The sequence below is a fragment of the Leucopleurus acutus genome, assembly GCF_964270905.1.
Source record: "Leucopleurus acutus genome assembly, chromosome: 8".
NCBI classification, from domain to species: Eukaryota; Metazoa; Chordata; class Mammalia; order Artiodactyla; family Delphinidae; genus Leucopleurus; species Leucopleurus acutus.
The window spans coordinates 69,505,331-69,524,433 of record NC_139151.1 but is presented as its reverse complement, the minus strand read 5'-3'; the positions used below and the strand labels follow the sequence as shown (position 1 = coordinate 69,524,433).

The 19,103-nt window shown below is 38.2% G+C and overlaps 1 pseudogene across 1 annotated transcript; it reads left to right on the top strand.

The window, feature by feature from the left end:
* Positions 1–1,138: 1,138 nt before the first annotated feature.
* Positions 1,139–1,636, top strand: LOC309965574 (large ribosomal subunit protein uL22-like; annotated as a pseudogene). Its single transcript has one exon. The product of its transcript is annotated as a large ribosomal subunit protein uL22-like (transcript).
* Positions 1,637–19,103: the final 17,467 nt, after the last annotated feature.

Below are 19,103 nucleotides of genomic sequence, written 5' to 3'. Positions count from 1 at the left end.
TTGATCAGAAGTGACAAAAATTTCTTTAAAAAGACAGCAAAAGTACCAAGCCATAAAGAAAAAAATGATAAATTTAACTACATTAAAATTTGAAAATGTCCATTTAATAAGATACCCTATAAACAAAGCAGAAAGACAAGCCATAAAATGGGGAGAGTTACTTGCAGTGACTAATAACCAGCCAACGTTCAAGATCCAGAATAGATAAAGAATTCCCACAAAGCAATAATAAAAAGATAAAAAATGGGACAAAGGGTATAGGACAATTTAAATATCATCAGTAAGCGTAAGAAAAGCTTAATTTCAAGCTCAGTGAAATTAAAACAAAAATGAGAATTTTTTTAATTTGTCAAATTGGAAAACTTAAAATATTCTGATAATATTAAGTGTTTCAAAAAGGACTTGTTGAAAAAAGCATTTGCTATTCACTGCTAATACAGTTTGTACAGCCACTCTGGAGAAGTTTTGACTGTTTTTTTTTTTTTTTTTGCGGTACTCGGGCCTCTCACTGCTGTGGCCTCTCCCGTTGTGGCGCACAGGCTCTGGACGCACAGCCTCAGCGGCCATGGCTCACGGGCCTAGCCACTCCGCAGCATGTGGGATCCTCCCGGACCGGGGCACGAACCCGTGTCCCCTGCATCGGCAGGCGGACTCTCAACCACTGTGCCACCAGGGGAGCCCTGACTGTTTCTATTAAAACTAAAACTGTGCATACCCCTTGACCCAGCAATTCTAGGACTAGTTATTTACCTAGAAAAATAATCATACATATAAGCACTGAGACCATTACATGAATGTTCATAATATCATTATTTGATAATTGGAAAAGTCAGAAACAATCTACATGTGCATCAAAAAAAGGAATGAAGGAAAAACTGGGGGTACATAACTTCCATGCAGCAATTAAAATAAACATGTAGGTTTATGTGAATTAACATGGAAAGACCTTAAAAAAACACTGTGGAGTGAAAAAAACAAGTTGCGTACTGCTATAAAATTGTGATTATATTTATATAAATCTTAAAAGCACACAGAAAATACTACTATAGAAATCTATGGATATGCACAAAAATGCACACGTACATATTTTAAAAGGCTGGGAACTTTTCTGGTAAGCGGCCTGAGGTGACCTCTAAAAATGGTTCGCTATTCACTTGATCCAGAAAACCCCACAAAATCATGCAAGTCAAGAGGTTCAAATCTTCGTGTTCACTTTAAGAACACTGGTGAAACTGCCCAGGCCATTAAGGGTATGCATATCTGAAAAGCCACCAAGTATCTGAAGGATGTCTCTTTAAAGAAGCAATGTGTGCCATTCCATGGTTACAATGGTGGAGTTGGTAGGTGTGCCCAGGCCAAACAGTGGGGCTGGACACACGGTCGGTGGCCCAAAAAGAGTGCTGAATTTTTACTGCACATGCTCAAGAATGCAGAGAGTAATGCTGAACTTAAGGGCTTAGATGCAGATTCTCTGGTCACTGAGCACATCCGGGTGAACAAAGCCCCCAAGATGCGGCGCAGGACTTACAGAGCTCATGGTCGACTCAACCCATACATGAGCTCTCCCTGCCACGTCGAACTGATCCTTACTGAAAAAGAACAGATTGTTCCTAAACCAGAAGAGAAGGTTGCCTAGAAGAAACTGAAGAAACAAAAATTTATGGCCCGGGAATAAATGCCACAAAAAATAAATGCAAAGAAAAGAAAAGGAAAGGAAAGAAAAAAGTCTGGGAAGAAAATATACAAAGCGTAATAGTGAGCCCATATACAGAGAGGGAGTGAAGGTCAGACTGAAGATGGAAATCAAAGGGGTCTAGAAGTAAAAAGTATGTGAAAATGTTAACACTTTCAACTGTTGATAGTGGGAAAATGAGGGATTTTAAAATTTTTGTATTTTATAGTATTTTGACATTAAAATTTCTTTTTAACACCTAAAATAATAAGAGGTCTGAGTTCATAGCACATCTCTGCCATTAACTTAAACAAGTAACTTCCTCCCTCTTCATAGTTCCTTATTGGTTCACTCAAATATGTCTTGAATGATGGAATGACCTTTAATCTCCACCCTAAACCAAATATTTCTCCAGTTCTATGTTCCTGAGGGAAATTCTTCATTTTTCCTTAGCTAATAAGGAAAGCCTCCTGATTAACCCAGGGATTAAGGTCATCTTTCGGTGACAAAGGTAGAAGGTTCTTTATTTACACCATTCTCATAATTATAAGACTATACACTTGTTGTCTGATATCTGGCCTAACTCTCCCCCCCCCACACCCCCCGATTTTCCTTCTGAGCAAATCTTTCTGCCAGCATCCAACATCCCAGAGAAGGGTTACAAATAGAAATAGAAAAGTCCAAAGTGAATTAAAATACCAGGTTGTTGACAGGAGAGAAAAAATAGCTCCCGCTAATAACCTGATTTGACATGTGATTTATGTGGTCCTAAAAGGACAGTCATAAAAAATGTGTAAGTGAAGGAATAACACCCAGTGATTTACAAAGGCCCTGGGAGTGTGGGCGACAGAATTCAGTGAAAGGGAGAGTAATAAATCTGGCCAGGGAAGCCATGTTGATCCTTTCACCCTCCAAGGCCTGAGCACCAGGGATTCTCTGCTTGTAGCACATTACATTCAGCCTTTCATTTGGCAAACATTTCCTGAGTCTCCTGGCCATAAGCAGCATCAGGCAAGGCAAGATGTATTTGTGTGTATATGGTAGGAATAGGTTCACAGAGAGAAGGTACAAAGTGTGATCTAAAGTGCTGATGAACTCACTGTATGATTAAACAAAACAGCTAAGCCAAAATGCATCCATGTATAAGTGGAAGCAACTAAAGACACTTAATTTTAAGAGAGAAAGTTTCAGGGAGAAATGGTCGCTGTTTTCAAATATCTCAAAAGCTTCACCGAGAAGAGGAAGAAAGTCTCCAGAGGATACTGAGACCTATGAATTAAAGAAAAGCAAATTCTTCCCCCCAAAATTTATTGAGAACTTTCTATGTGCCAAGCACTATTCTAGTAGCTAAGCATCCAGCAAGGATACAAAGGACTGACAAGGTCCTATGGCCGTTGGAAGTTACATTTTAGTGGAAGGAAGAACTATAATATGCCAAATAAATAAATAAACATGTTATTTCAGATACTGGTAAGTCATAATTGCACGGGGCAAGGTGACAGAGTGTGGGCAAGGGCAGAAGGGAGAGGGAAAATTTATTTAGGGAAGGTGATCAGAAGAGTCTGAGAAAGGGACATTTCATCTGGCATCTGAAATAACAAGAAGGCTCTAACCCTGTGATGATCTGGGGAAGAGAGATCCAGAGAAACAGAACAGCAAGTGCAAAGGTGCTAAGACAGGGACAAGCCTTGAATGTCTGTTTTCAAAGGAACAGAAACGCCTACTGGGACATAGTGAGTTAGGAGAGTGGAGAGATGGGATTGGGGACATAGGCAAGGACAAGAATGTGGGCCTTGTAGGCCTTGGTAAGGAGTTTGTATTTCACACTTGAGGCAATGGGATCAACATAGGTCAAGCACACCCTGTGCCACATCAAGACTTGTTACAAAGCTGCAGTAGTAAACGTAGTGTGGTATTAGCCCAAAGATAGAGAAAGAAACCAATGGAACAGAATAAAAAATCTAGAAACAGACCCACGCATATAGCCACTTGATGTATAAGAACAGTCGCACTGTAGTACAGCATGGGAAGGATGGAGTCCCAGAAAGCATAGCTCTACATGTGAAAAAAAAACAATAAAGCTTCGAGATGAAAATATAGGAGAATATCTTCATGACCTCAGGTTGGCAAAAAAAAAAAAAATTATTCTAGTAAGACACATAAAGCACAAACCATGAAGAAGAAGATTGGTACACTGGAATACTTTTAAATTAAGAATTTATCAATGATACCATTAAAATGGGGGAAAGGAAAGCCACAGAGTAGAAGATATTTATAATACATATCTGACAAAAGTTTAGTATCCAGAAATGTAAAGAATTTGTACAAAACAATCAGAAAATGAAAAACAATCCAACAGAAAAATACACAAAAAGGGCTTAAAGAGGCACTTCACAAAATGGGGTGTCCCAATGTTCAAAAGAAACACTCAACCTCATTTCTTGTTACAGAGGTGCAAATTGAGACCATAATGATATATCACTACACACACACACCTACCAAGATGGCTAGAGAAACTTATCACACACACACACGTAAGAGAGGGAGGGAGTTTTTAAAAGATAGAAAAGATCCCTCTTGCTTCCAATTTCCTCTTCTACCAGCATTGCAGTTAGGGAAGAGCATAACAGGCAGAGATGCGCAAAGGCCCTGCGGCAGCAAAGGCAACAAGGCAAAGAGAAGCAGGTGACGAGGTTGGAGAAAGTAGAGCCTACAAGGCCTTGCAAGCAAGGTTTTTGAATTTTTACCTGAGAAAATCTCTGAAGAGTTTTGAACAGACGATAGGAGTAACACAATGTTTAAAACTTTACTTTAAAACTCTTCTTTACTCCTATTTCTCTCAGCCTCCTTTGTGCCTCACTTATTCAACCTTTAATTCTTTTTTCATTCATAACAAATACGATCGGGCAGCTACCATGCATCATGCCTCCCAGCCCACAGGGAGCCCAGAGCCCAACGGGGGGTGAAGCATGCCCACCATGCCTTTATCACTGGAGCTCCACAGGGCCCAAGCTTGGACAAGCATCCTTTCTCACTCTGCACACTCTCCCTGTGATCTGACAGTCATGCCATGACTTCCACCTATGACGTACGTGATGACTGTAGGTTGACCAAACAGCACAGTTTGTCCATGGCTGAGGGGTTTCAACAAGACTTGGGACATAGTGCTAAAATTAGGAAAAGTCCTAAGCAAACTGGGAAGAATTGGTCACCTAGGGCTGAGAACCCCCATATATGGATCACTTTACAAGCCCATGTGTCCATTTGGCTACTAGATATCTCCTTTTGATGTTTTAAGGTTATCTTAAATTCAGCCTGTCCAGTTTCAAACTCCCGATCTCTCCAAAATCCTTCCTCCTCCAACTTCCCTATCTCAGTGGACAGCACTCCCAGTTACCCTACTTTCTAAGCCGGAAACATGGGAGCCATCCTCAGCACTGTCCCTTTCCTCACTGCCACATTCAACCAAATCATTTACATGGTGGATATTTCTGACCATGTAACAATAAACACAGCAATATATCTGCTCTCCAGGAGCTCACATTCCAGTTGAGGAAAAGAAACAATATACAAATAAATACAAAACTATCCAACATGTCAGTGCTCTGAAGGAAGATGAAGCAGGGTCAGAGGATAGAGGCTGGCAGTGGAGCAGTTCTCATATGATGGTCGGGGAGGATGTCTCTTAAGCTGACACCTTTGAGTAAAGCCTGGAATAATATATGGGAGCAGGTCATGCAAAGATTTAGGGGAAGAGTGTTCCTCAAAAAGAGAACAGCAAGCACAAAGGCCCTGGGTATGGTGAGAGAATGACAAGGAGGCCAGCGTAGCTGGACTAGAATAATCAAAACAGACAGTGACAAGAGATATCAGAAATAACAAGGCTAGATCATGTTTGGCCTTGTGGGGCATTGTTAGAATGTCTGAGTGAAATAGGAAATTGTTGGAGAGGTTTGAAATGAACGACCTAGTCTGATTTACATTTTAACAGAATCATTCTGTGAAGTGAAGCAAAAGTAAATACAGAAAGAATAGCTAGGAAGCTACAACAATAATATAATCATGTAATAATAATAACCTGCAGACAAGAGATGATGGGGACTTGGACTGGGGTGAAAGTGGAGGGGGTGGTAAGAAGTGATTGGATTGGAAATATTTCAAAGGTACAGCAGACAGACTGCTAATGGATTTGATGTTGGGTGCGTGAGAAGAGCGAAAGATATCTCCAACAATGTCGTAAATATATCCACCTCTTACAGTTTCCACTGCCACCACTCTGACCCAAGTCACTATCATCTCTCATTGGAAACTTTGTGACAGCAAATAGCCTCCTGGTTGGTCCATCTTCATCTCCTTACTCCTTTCTGAATCATTAAACACAGCACAATCAGTGTGACGTTTTTAAAAAGTCAGGACTGATCATTCCACATCTCTGCTCCAACCCCTTCAGTAATTTTGCACTGCATAAAAATTCAAATCCTGAATGAGGCCTTCGAGGTTCTGTGCCATCAGCCTTCGGCCATTTCACCAGTCACATGTCACACTTCTCTTCCTTACCCTGCCTACCATCTACACTGCCTTTCTTTCATATTCCATCCAGCCTCAAGTTCTTGTATATGTTGCCCCCTCTGCCTAGAATTTATCACCCCTTCCCAAATAGAAACACCTGAAGTCATTTCTTCAGTTTAGGTGTCTTCATTTAATTACTACCCTTTCAGAGAAGCCTTTCCTGTCCCCTTGCTCCTCTCCTGACTAGAATTCTGTTAGTCTCCTTTGTTACTATGATCACCAGTAATTAATTGTGGAATCAGCTATTAATGTCTGTTTTCCCCACCAGAGTGTAAACTCCATGATATCATCAACCATGCACAGTTTACATATGGCTGTATTCCTAGCATCTAGCACAATACTTTGCCCAGGTAAGTGTTTGATTTTTTTTTTTTTAGGTAAATGATTAAATACTTGGAAATTGTGGTTCATATATGAAGTCAACAGATGAATAATCTCAGTTATGCAAGGACTCATGAAGTACTTGACTCATACATTCTTCCTGAAAAATTACTACAAGATCTACTTCAGGCAGCTGAAAAGAAAAAAAAGAATCAAAATTTTAAAATCATAAATAGTAAAGTCATGGTGTGGAAGAACTGGTAATGAGCAACTGAAAGCATTTAAGCACATAATTTATTCGAAATAATTGTGGTAAATACGGTTACAAAACAGAATGAAAGTGTCATAAATAATTCTTGAAAGAGAAGATTCTTAATTTATAAAAGGAGCAACAATTAACTGGGTAAAATTATCTTACACTAATTAAAACTGGTGGTCGTAGGTAAAATAAGGGTGGGAAAAGATGTATTATCCAGCTTCAATGAAGGAGGTAAATAATTATATATGCTTTCATAGTATAGGCTCAAGTATATTTTTTGACAAAAATAACAGTAGTGACTTCTGCTCTGGCTATGACAGAATACCTTATATTAGGCCAGCTCTGCCACAGATAACAATTGTAAAAACTGGATAAATGCCAAAAATAAAACTAGCCATTTGAAGGCATAAGAGAACAAGCAAAGCAGATAGACATGAGAGTATAAGATTTCAGAGAGAAGAGAAACACATTGAGGCTCCTATATTCGTCACTGCTTTTTCCCTATGGGGTATTTTAAAAAATAATTTACTTATTTATTTGTTTGTTTGTTTGTGGCTGCATTGTGTCTTCTTTGCTGCACAAGGGCTTTCTCTAGTTGTGGCGAGCAGGGCCTACTCTTCATTGCTGTGCGCAGGCTTCTCATTGCGGTGGCTTCTCTAGTTGTGGAGCACAGGCTCTAGGTGCATGGGCTTCAGTAGTTGTGGCACACGGGCTCAGTAGTTGTGGCTCTCAGGCCCTAGAGTGCAGCCTCAGTGCTTGTGGCGCACAGGGTTAGTTGCTCCGAGGCATGTGGGATCTTCCCGGATCAGGGCTTTAATCCATGTCCCCTGCATTGGCAGGCGGATTCTTAACCACTGTGTCATCAGGGAAGTCCCCCTGTGGGGCATTTTTAAATTCATAGTGTGGGGCAGAGATACTGATCAGAAAGTGGAAGCCTAAAGTCTATGGCAGTCTCATTGTGCTAGAAGACAAAAATTAGAGTCCAAGGCTTTCAAGGTAACCAGGATGGAGGAGCTGAGATCCCAGAAGTAAAAGGAATCCCAGAGAAGTGAGTCCAACATTCCCTTCAAAGGAATTTGCTGAATCTTAAGCTGAATTTTAAGTTTCACATACTCCCATAAAGAGACCAAAATACAACAAGGAGAAAGTGACTGCTAAGGGATGAAAATGGTAAACAGAATTTCAGCAGTTTCATGGCCCTAAAACCACAAAAGTAGGAGTCCAGACCTAGCATGGAAACCTTAGGCTTTCACCTGAAACACCTGAAGAGCTATACTTAAGACAACTCATAAATAAGCCAGCCCTTGTGACGTCTGAAATCCACTCTCAAATGACTTCAATCTGTGGTTGGATGACAGTGACTTGCTCATAGCTTTTCAGAAAAAAAAAATAATGTATGAAGATAATACATCTAAAGCCTCTACCATTTTTATTAAAAAAAATGTCTAATGGCAATTAGAAATTAAATTGCATTTCAGGAAAAAGAACCAAATGACTAAAAATTAAGAGAAAAAAGGCAAAAGAGGCACACTTAACGATCTAGTTGTTTGGCATTATCTAATATGGCCTTTATTTTTTATCAGATATGACTTATATGTTCAAGAATATAGGAGAAAAGGTAGAGAAATTGACTTGGAATCTATAAAAATCATTAAATAGAAATTATAGAGCTGAAAAATACAGCAACTGAAATTAAGAACTCGATACATGGTTTCACAATATAGTAACTAGAAGCAAAAAAGAGGAATCATGAATTAGAATATATATTTGTAAAATATGTAGAATGAAGCACAGAGAAAAATAATGAAATAGAAATGGAAATTAGTGACACAGTGCACAAGATATATGGGTAGTTTGAAAAGGTCGAGTATAAAAGAATTTGTAAGCTTCAGAAGAAGATGAAAGAGAGTTTAGAAGAAGCAATATTTGAAGTAACACTAGATAAGAATTTTCCAAAACTGAAGAAAGCTATCAGCTTACGGATTCAAGAGGCTCTATGACCGACAACCAGGACACATTTAAAACACACACGCACGCGCACACACACACACACACACACACTGAGGCACTCAGAATAAACATGTGCACTAACTTCTCATCAGAAACAAAGCAAGCTAGAAAACGGAGAAACAACACCTTTAAAGTGCTGAAAGAAAAAGCTGTCAATTTAGAATTATTTATCCAGACAAAATATCTTTCAAAAATAAAGGTAAAATGAAAACATTTTCCAATAAACAAAATCTAAGAGACTTCATCACCAGCAGACCTGCACTACAAGGAATATTAAAGGAAGTTCTTGGAAATGAACAATTTCCACCATCTGGAAAATCAAACCTACATGAAGGAAAAAGGAGTGCCAGAAATGGTAAATGTATAGGTAAATATAAGCCTTTTTTTAAACTTAATTCCTTTAAGAGATAATTGACTATATAAAGCAAAACTAATTATATATTGTGGGATAATAACATATATAGAAATAAAATGTATGACAACAACAGCACAACAGATGGGGGTAGATTGAAGAGTACTCTTGTAATGTTAGTACATTATCTGAGAAGTGATATATTAACTCATGGAAGATTACAATAAATTAAGAAAACATAGTGTAAGCCCTACTGCAACCACTAAAAAAATTATAATAAAACAAAGAGTTATAGTTAAAAAAAAGAGAAAAGGTGGAATTTAAAAAACAATTCTCAATTAGTCCAAAAAAATGGTAAAAAAGGAGAAAAAATGGTCAAAAAACAGATGTGATAAATAGAAAAACTATAAGATAGATTTAAATGTAATGGTATTAATAAGTATATTAATATAAATGTCATTAACACCCTAGTTAAAAGGTAATGATTGGCAGATTGGATATGAAAGTAATACAACAATATATACATTTTAAATACAAAAACAGGAAGCTTAGAGGTAAAAGATAGAAAATGGTATACCATGAAAACACTAATCACCAGAAGCTGAAGTGGCTATATTAATACCAGACAAAGCTGACATTAAGACAAAGAGTTATTACCAGAGATAAAGAGGGACATTTCATAATGATGAAAGTGTCAGTCCATTAAGAAAGCATAACAATCCTGAATGAGTATTCATGTAATAACAGAGGTTCAAAATGCATATAACACAATCTGGTAGAACTGAAAGGAGAAATAGAAAATTCATAATGACTGTTGGAAAATTTAATATTCCTCCAACAGTCAAACTAAGTAAACAAAAACATAGGAAGAATACAAAAGACTTGAAAGGCCCTATCAATCAAAGTAGCCTGATTAAGATTTATATGCCACTATACTCAACAGCTGCAGAAGACATTTTTTTTTCAAGTGTGTATGAAACAGTCAGTCACCAAGCTATACCAAATACTGGACCATGAATTAAAGTCTAAGCAAATTTTAAAAAATTAACTTCTGTACAATATGTTACTGGATTACAATAAAAATGAATGATCAAACACAAATATATCTAGAAAATCCTCAAATATTTGGAAATTAAGCAACATATTTCTAAATAACACAGAAGTCAAAGAAAAATTCACAAGGAAAAGTAGAAAATATTTTGAACTGAATAGTAATAAAAATAAAACATAACAAAATTTGTGTATTCAACTAACCTAAGCAGTGCTTCAGGAGAACTTTTTGTTAGTTTTATTTTAGAAAATAAAAAGAATATTTAAAATCAATGATCTCAGCTTCTACCTCAAGAAGGTAGAAAGAAGAAATTAAACTCAAAGTATAAAGAATAATATGATAATAATAAGAATAAAAATTAATATAAAATGAACAAACAATAGAGAAAACCAATGAAACCAAAAGAATAACAAAAATGAATTTAACAGTGAAGAACAAAGTTGAAAAATCCATACCATCTAATTTAAATACCTATTAGAAATCCTCAGTAATTAAGACCTGATGGTGTTTTCATAAAGAGAGACAAGTAAATGAACAAAACAAATTAGAGCCCAGAAAGAGACCCATGCATATGGTAGTTGAATTTTTACAAAAACACAAGAGTAATTCAGTGGAAAAATGATAGTCTTTTCAACAAATGGAAAAGGAACAATTGGATAACCATGTGGTAAACAAACAAACAATAAACAACAACCTTGACTCATTTCATGCTATATACAAAAATTAACTCAGAATGGATCATAGACCTATATACATAAAGCTAAAAATATAAAACTTTTAGAATAATACATAAAATAATCTTTGTGATCTTATGGCAGGCAAAGATGACTTAAGACAAAAAAAAACACAAACCATAAAAGGAAGAATGAATGAAGTGGATTCTATTAAAATTAAAAACTTCTATTCCTCAAAAAAGCCATTAAGAAAATGAGAAAGCAAGTCACAGACTGGGAGAAAATATTCATAAAACATATATCTGATGAAATATTGGTATCCAGAATATATGAAGAAATATTACAAGTCAATCAAAATAATATAAATAATCCAGTAATAAATGAATAAAACATTTGAATGAACACTCCAAATGCACACACAAAACAGATATATGAATGGCCAATAAGCACAAGAAAAGATGATCAGTAGCATTAGCCATCAGGAAAATGCATATTAAAATCAAGAGATACTGCCAGACACTCACTATAATGGCTCAAATTTTAAAACCTGTGAATATCAAGTGTTGGTAAAGATGTGGAGCATTTATAACTTTCATACATTTATAACTTTCATACAGTGCTGGAAGGAGTATAGAATAGTATGATAACTTTAGAAAATATTTTTCAATTTCTTATGAAGTTATACATACACTTATATGATTCAGTAGTTCTTTTTAATATTTACCTAAGAGAAATAAAACCATATATCCATAAAGAGGCTTGTACATGACAGGTCAAGTCAGCGTTATTTGAACAAAGCAGAAGGCATCATGCTCCCTGATTTCAGACTATATTACAGTAATCAAAACAGTATGGTATTGGCATAAAAACAGACACACAGATCAATGAAACAGAATTAAGAGCCAAGAAATAAACCCACATATATATGGTCAACTAATTTACAACAGAAGAGCTGAGAATATACATTGGGGAAAGGACAGTCTTTTCAATAAATGGTGCTGGGAAAACCGGACAGCCACATGGAGAAGACTGAAATTTAACCACCATCTTATACCATACACAAAAATTAACTCAAAATGGATTAAAGATTTGAACATAAGACCTAAAAACATAAAACTCCTGGAGGAAAATATAGGCAGTAAGCTCCTTAACATAGGTCTTGGCAATGATTTTTTTAATCTGACAGCAAAAGCAACAAAAGGAAAAATAAATAAGTGGGACTGTATCAAACTAAAAATCTTCTTCACAGCAAAGCAAACCATCAACAAAATGAAAAGACAACCTACTGAATGCGAGAAAGTATTTTCATATCCTATATCTGATAAGGGGCTAATATCCAAAATATATAAAGAACTCATACAACACAATAGCAAACAATCTGATTTTAAACATGAGCAGAAAATCTGAATAGACATTTTTCCAAAGTAGACATAAAGTTGGCCAACAAGTACAGGAAAAATGCTCAAAATATTAATCATCAGGGAAATGCATTCAAAACCATTATGAGGTATCACCTCACATCTATTAGAATGGCTATTATCAAAAAGACAAGAAATAACAAGCGTTGGTGCGGATGTGAAGAAAAGGAAACCCTTGCGCACATTTGATGGGAATGTAAATTGGTGCAGCCACTGTGGAAAACAGTATGCAGGTTCCTTAAAAATTAAAAATAGAACTACCAGAGCTTCCCTGGTGGCGCAGTGGTTGAGAATCTGCCTGCCAATGCAGGGGACACGGGTTCGAGCCCTGGTCTGGGAGGATCCCACAAGCCGCAGAGCAACTAGGCCCGTGAGCCACAACTACTGAGCCTGCGTGTCTGGAGCCTGTGCTCCACAACAAGAGAGGCCGCGACAGTGAGAGGCCCACGCACCGCGATGAAGAGCGGCCCCCGCTTGCCACTAGAGATAGCCCTCACACAGAAATGAAGACCCAACACAGCAAAAATAAATAAATTAATTCATAAACTCCTACCCCCAACATCTTCAAAAAAAAAAAAAAATTGAACTACCATATGATCCAGCAATTGTACTCCTTGGTATTTATCTGAAGAAAATGAAAACAGTAAGTCAAAAAGTTATGTGCACCCCCATATTCACTGCAGTTTTATTTACAATAGCCAAGATATGGAAACAACCTAAGTATCCATCGATGGATACATGGATGAAATAATTGCTGCATATTGTATATACAGTAGAATATTGTTCAGCCTAAAAAAAGAATGAAATCTTGCCATTTATGACAACATGGATGGACCTCAAGGGCATAACGTTTAGTGAAATAAGTCAGAGAAAGACAAATATCATATTTCTTATATGTAGAATCTAAACAAAAACAAAAGCAAAAAAGTAAGCTTATAGATAGAGATCAGACTGGTGGTTGCCGGAGGCAAGGGGTTGGGGGGGGGGGGCAGAGAAACAGGTAAAGGGGATCAAAAGATAAAAACGGAAGAAAAATATCAGCTTTATTTATAACATCCCAAATATCTATCAACAGGTGAGTAAAAACACCCAAATTTTGGTATACTGATGGAGTGGAATACTAGAAAATATTAATTTGTATAATAGCATTGATAAATCCCAAAATTATTGTGTTGAGTGAAGAAAATATTTATTCATTGTGGAAAATAATCACAACGGTGGTTGCTGTAAAGTTGGGGGATTTCTTGAAAAGGAGTTTGAGGAAACCCTTTGAGTAGATGTAAATATTCAATGTATTGATTTTAGTGATAGAGACCTAGGTGTATACACATTTCATAACTCACTGAACAATATACCCCTTCCCCTAAAATTGATGGATTTTGCTTTATTTTAAATTCTACTTTAATCACACTAACTTAAAAGAAAAACAAATCAGTAATCTAACCTCCCACCTTAGGAAGCTAGAAGAAGAAGTGCAAATTAGACCAAATTAAGAGGGAAGAAAATAATGAAGAGGAAAACAAATCAATGAAATATAAAATAGATAAACAACAGAGAAAATGTAACCAAAAGCTGCTATTTGAAGGAAAATTAAAACAAAAAAAATGGATAAACTTCTAGCTAAACTATCAAGAAAAGAGAAATCACAATTTGCCAATATAAAAAATGACAGAGGGGACATCACTACGGATCCTGCAGATATCGAAAGGATAAGGACATATTACGAAAAATTTTATGCCAATAAATTTTACATCTTGGATAAATTAGACAAATTCCTTGAATGATGCAAATTGTCAAAACTAGCTCAAGAAAAGATTAATAGCTGTATAGTCCCATATCTGTTTAAATAACTTGAACTTGTAACTGACATTATTTTAAAGAAAACTCCATACTCAGTGTCTTCATTAGTAAATTTTACCATATTTTTAAGAAAGAAATAATGGCAATTTTACCAAAACTCTCCAGAAAAATCGCAAAAACACTTTTCAAGTCATTTTATAAGGCCAGGAAAACCTTAATACCAAAATCAGGCAAATACACCACAAGAAAAGAAAATTACAGAACAATAATCCTCATGAACACAAAAGATACAAAAGTTGTTAATAAAATATTAGCAAATCAAATCTAGTAATATATAAAACTGATAGTGTATCATGACCAGGGGAAATGTATTCTAGGAATACAAGGTTGTGTAACTTTAAAATATTAATTGATAGACTAAAGAAAATTCATGAACAAACTAAAGAAAAAAAGTGATAATTTCAATATCTACAGAAAAAAAATTTGAAATATTCAATACACATTCATGATAAAATCTCAGGAAGCTGGAAATAGAATGAACTTCCTTGGCTTGAGAATGTAGAACCACCAGAACTCATGTATTTCTGGTAGTGGTGTAAATGGTACAGTCTTTTTGAAAAACAATTTGGCAGTTTCTTATAAAATTAAGCATCAGAGGGGACCTTGAAGATGGCGGAAGAGCAAGACGCGGAGATCACCTTCCTCCCCACAGATATACCAGAAAAACATCTACACGTGGAACAACTCCTACAGAACACCTACTGAAGGCTGGCAGAAGACTTCAGACCTCCCAAAAGGCAAGAAACTCCCCACGTACCTGGGTAGGGCAAAAGAAAAAAAGAAAAAACAGAGACAAAAATAGGGATGGCACTTGCACCAGTGGGAGGGAGCTGTGAAGGAGGAAAAGTTTCCACACACTAGGAAGCCCCTTCGCGGGCGGAGACTGCGGGAGGCGGAGGGGGGAGCTTTGAAGCCGCGGAGGAGTGCACAGCAACAGGGGTGCGGAGGGCAAAGTGGGGAGATTCCCGCACAGAGGATCGGTGCCGGCCGGCACTCACCAGCCCGAAAGGCTTGTCTGCTCACCCACCGGGGCGGGCGGGGGCTGCGAGCTAAGGCTCGGGTTTTGGTCGGAGCGCAGCGAGAGGACTGGGGTTGGTGGCTTGAACATAGCCTGAGGAGGTTAGTGCACCACGGCTAGCCGGGAGTGAGTCCGGGGAAAAGTCTGCACCTGCCAAGAGGCAAGAGACTTTTTCTTCCCTCTTTGTTTCCTGGTGTGCGAGGAGAGGGGTTTAAGAGCGCTGCTTAAAGGAACTCCAGAGATGACCGCGAGCCGCGGCTAAAAGCGCGAACCCCAGAAAGGGGCGCGAGCCGGGGCTAAAAGTGCCGACCCCAGAGACGGGTGCGAGCCGCGGCTAAAAGCACGGACCCCAGGGACGGGCGGGAGACGCTAAGGCTGCTGCTGCCGCCACCAAGGGGCCTGTGTGCGAGCACAGGTCACTATCCACACCCCTCTTCCGCGGAGCCTGTGCAGCCCGCCACTGCCAGGTTCCCGGGATCCAGAGACAACTTCCCCGGGAGAACGCACGGCGGGCCTCAGGCTGGTGCAACGTCACGGCGGCCTCTGCCGCCGCAGGCCCGTCCCGCACGCAGTGCCCCTCCCTCCCCCCCCACCCCCCGGCCTGAGTGAGCCAGAGCCCCCGAATCACCGGCTCCTTTAACCCCGTCCTGTCTGAGCAAAAAACAGACGCCCTCCAGCGACCTACACGCAGAGGCAGGGCCAAATCCAAAGCTGAGCCCCTGTGAGCTGTGAGAACAAAGAAGAGAAAAGGAAATCTCTCCCAGCAGCCTCAGAAACAGCGGACTAAAGCTCCACAATCAACTTGATGTACCTGCATCTGTGGAATACATGAATAGACAACGAGTCATCCCAAATTGAGGAGGTGGACTTGAGAGCAAGATCTATGATTTTTTCCCCTTTTCCTCTTTTTGTGAATGTGTATGTATATGCTTCTGTGTGAGATCTTGTCTGTATAGTTTTGCTTCCACCATTTGTCCTAGGGTTCTATCCGTCCATGGTTTTTTTAAAATTTTTTTTTCTTAATAATTAATTTTAATAACTTTATTATACTTTACCTTCGTTCTTTCTTTCTTTCTTTCTTTCCTTCCTTCCTTCCCTCCTTTAGACAACGAATCATCCCAAATTGAGGAGGTGGTCTCTGAGAGCAAGATTTATGATTTTTTCCCCTTTTCCTCTTTTAGTGAGGGTGTATGTGTATGCTTCTGTGTAAGATTTTGTCTGTATAGCTTTGCTTCCAACATTTGTCCTAAGATTCTATCCGTCCCTTTTTTTTCTAAATAATTATTTTTTAATTCAGTAACTTTATTATACTTTATTTTACTGTATCTTCTTTCTGTCTTTTTTCCTTCCTTCCCTCCTTCCTTCCTTCCTCCCTCCCTCCTTTCCTTCTTGCCTTCTTTCCTTCTTTGCTTCTTTATTTCTTCCTTCCTTCCCTCCTTTCTTTCTTTCTTCATACTTCTACTAATTCTCTCTACTTTTTCTCCCTTTTATTCTGAGCCATGTGGATGAAAGGCTCTTGGTGCTCCAGCCAGGAGTCAGGGCTCTGCCTCTGAGGTAGGAGAGCCAACTTTAGGACACTGGTCAACAAGAGACCTCCCAGCTCCACATAATATCAAATGGCGAAAATCTCCCACAGACCTCCGTCTTAACACCAGCACCCAGCTTCACTCAACGACCAGTAAGCTACAGTGCTGGACAACCTATGCCAAACAACTAGTAAAACAGGAACACAACCCCACCCATTAGCAGAGAGGCTGCCTAAAATCATAATAAGGCCACAGACACCCCAAAACACACCACCAGACGTGAACCTGCCCACTAGAGAGACAAGATCCAGCCTCATCCACCAGAACACAGGCACTAGTCCCCTCCACGAGGAAGCCTACAAAACCCACTGAACAAACCTTAGCCACTGCAGACAGACATCAAAAACAGCGGGAACTACGAACCTGCAGCCTGCAAAAAGGAGACCCCAAACACAGTAAGATAAGCAAAATGAGAAGACAGAAAAACACACAGCAGATGAAGGAGCAAGATAAAAATGCACCAGACCTAACAAATGAAGAGGAAATAGGCAGTCTACCTGAAAAAGAATTCAGAATAATGATAGTAAGGATGATCCGAAATCTTGGAAATAGAATGGACAAAATGCAAGAAACAGTTAACAAGGACCTAGAAGAAATAAAGATGAAACAAGCAACGATGAACAACACAATAAATGAAATTAAAAGTACTCTAGATGGGATCAATAGCAGAATAACAGAGGCAGAAGAACGGATAAATGACCTGGAAGATAAAATAGTGGAAATAACTACTGCAGAGCAGAATAAAGAAAAAAGAATGAAAAGAATTGAGGACAGTCTCAGAGACCTCTAGGACAACATTAAACACACCAACATTCGAATTATAAGGGTTCCAGAAGAAGAAGACAAAAAGAAAGGGACTGAGAAAATATTTGAAGAGATTATAGTTGAAAACTTCCCTAATATGGGAAAGGAAATGGTTAATCAAGTCCAGGAAGCACAGAGAGTCCCATACAGCATAAATCCAAGGAGAAATACACCAAGACACATATTAATCATACTGTCAAAAATTAAATACAAAGAAAGCATATTAAAAGCAGCAAGGGAAAAACAACAAATAACACACAAGGGAATCCCCATAAGGTTAACAGCAGATCTCTCAGCAGAAACCCTACAAGCCAGAAGGGAGTGGCAGGACATACTGAAAGTGATGAAGGAGGAAAACCTGCAACCAAGATTACTCTACCCAGGAAGGATCTCATTCAGATTTGATGGAGAAATTAAAACCTTTACAGACAAGCAAAAGCTGAGAGAGTTCAGCACCACCAAACCAGCTTTACAACAAAAGCTAAAGGAACTTCTCTAGACAAGAAACACAAGAGAAGGAAAAGACCTATAATAACGAACCCAAAACAATTTAGAAAATGGAAATAGGAACATACATATCGATAATTACCTTAAATGTAAATGTACTAAATGCTCCCACCAAAAGACACAGATTGGCTGAATGGATACAAAAACAAGACCCTTATATATGCTGTCTACAAGAGACCCATTTCAGACCTAGAGACACATACAAACTGAAAGTAAGGGGATGGAAAAAGATATTCCATGCAAATGGAAATCAAAAGAAAGCTGGAGTAGCAATTCTCATATCAGACAAAATAGACTTTAAAATAAGGACTATTAAAAGAGACAAAGAAGGACACTACATAATGATCAAGGGATCGATCCAAGAAGAAGATATAACAATTGTAAATATTTATGCACCCAACATAGGAGCACCTCAATACATAAGGCAAATACTAACAGCCATAAAAGGGGAAATCGACAGTAACACATTCATAGTAGGGGACTTTAACACCCCACTTTCACCCATGGACAGATCATCCAAAATGAAAATAAATAAGGAAACACAAGCTTTAAATGATACGTTAAACAAGATGGACTTATTGATATTTATAGGACACTCCATCCAAAAACAACAGAATACACATTTTTCTCAAGTGCTCATGGAACATTCTCCAGGATAGATCATATCTTGGGTCACAAATCAAGCCTTGGTAAATTTAAGAAAACTGAAATTGTATCAAGTATCTTTTCCGACCACAACGCCATGAGACTAGATATCAATTACAGGAAAAGATCTGTAAAAAATACAAACACATGGAGGCTAAACAATACACTACTTAATAATGAAGTGATCACTGAAGAAATCAAAGAGGAAATAAAAAAATACCTAGAAACAAATGACAATGGAGACACAACGACCCAAAACCTATAGGATGCAGCAAAAGCAGTTCTAAGGGGGAAGTTTATAGCAATACAAGCCCACCTTAAGAAGCAGGAAACATCTCGAATAAACAACCTAACCTT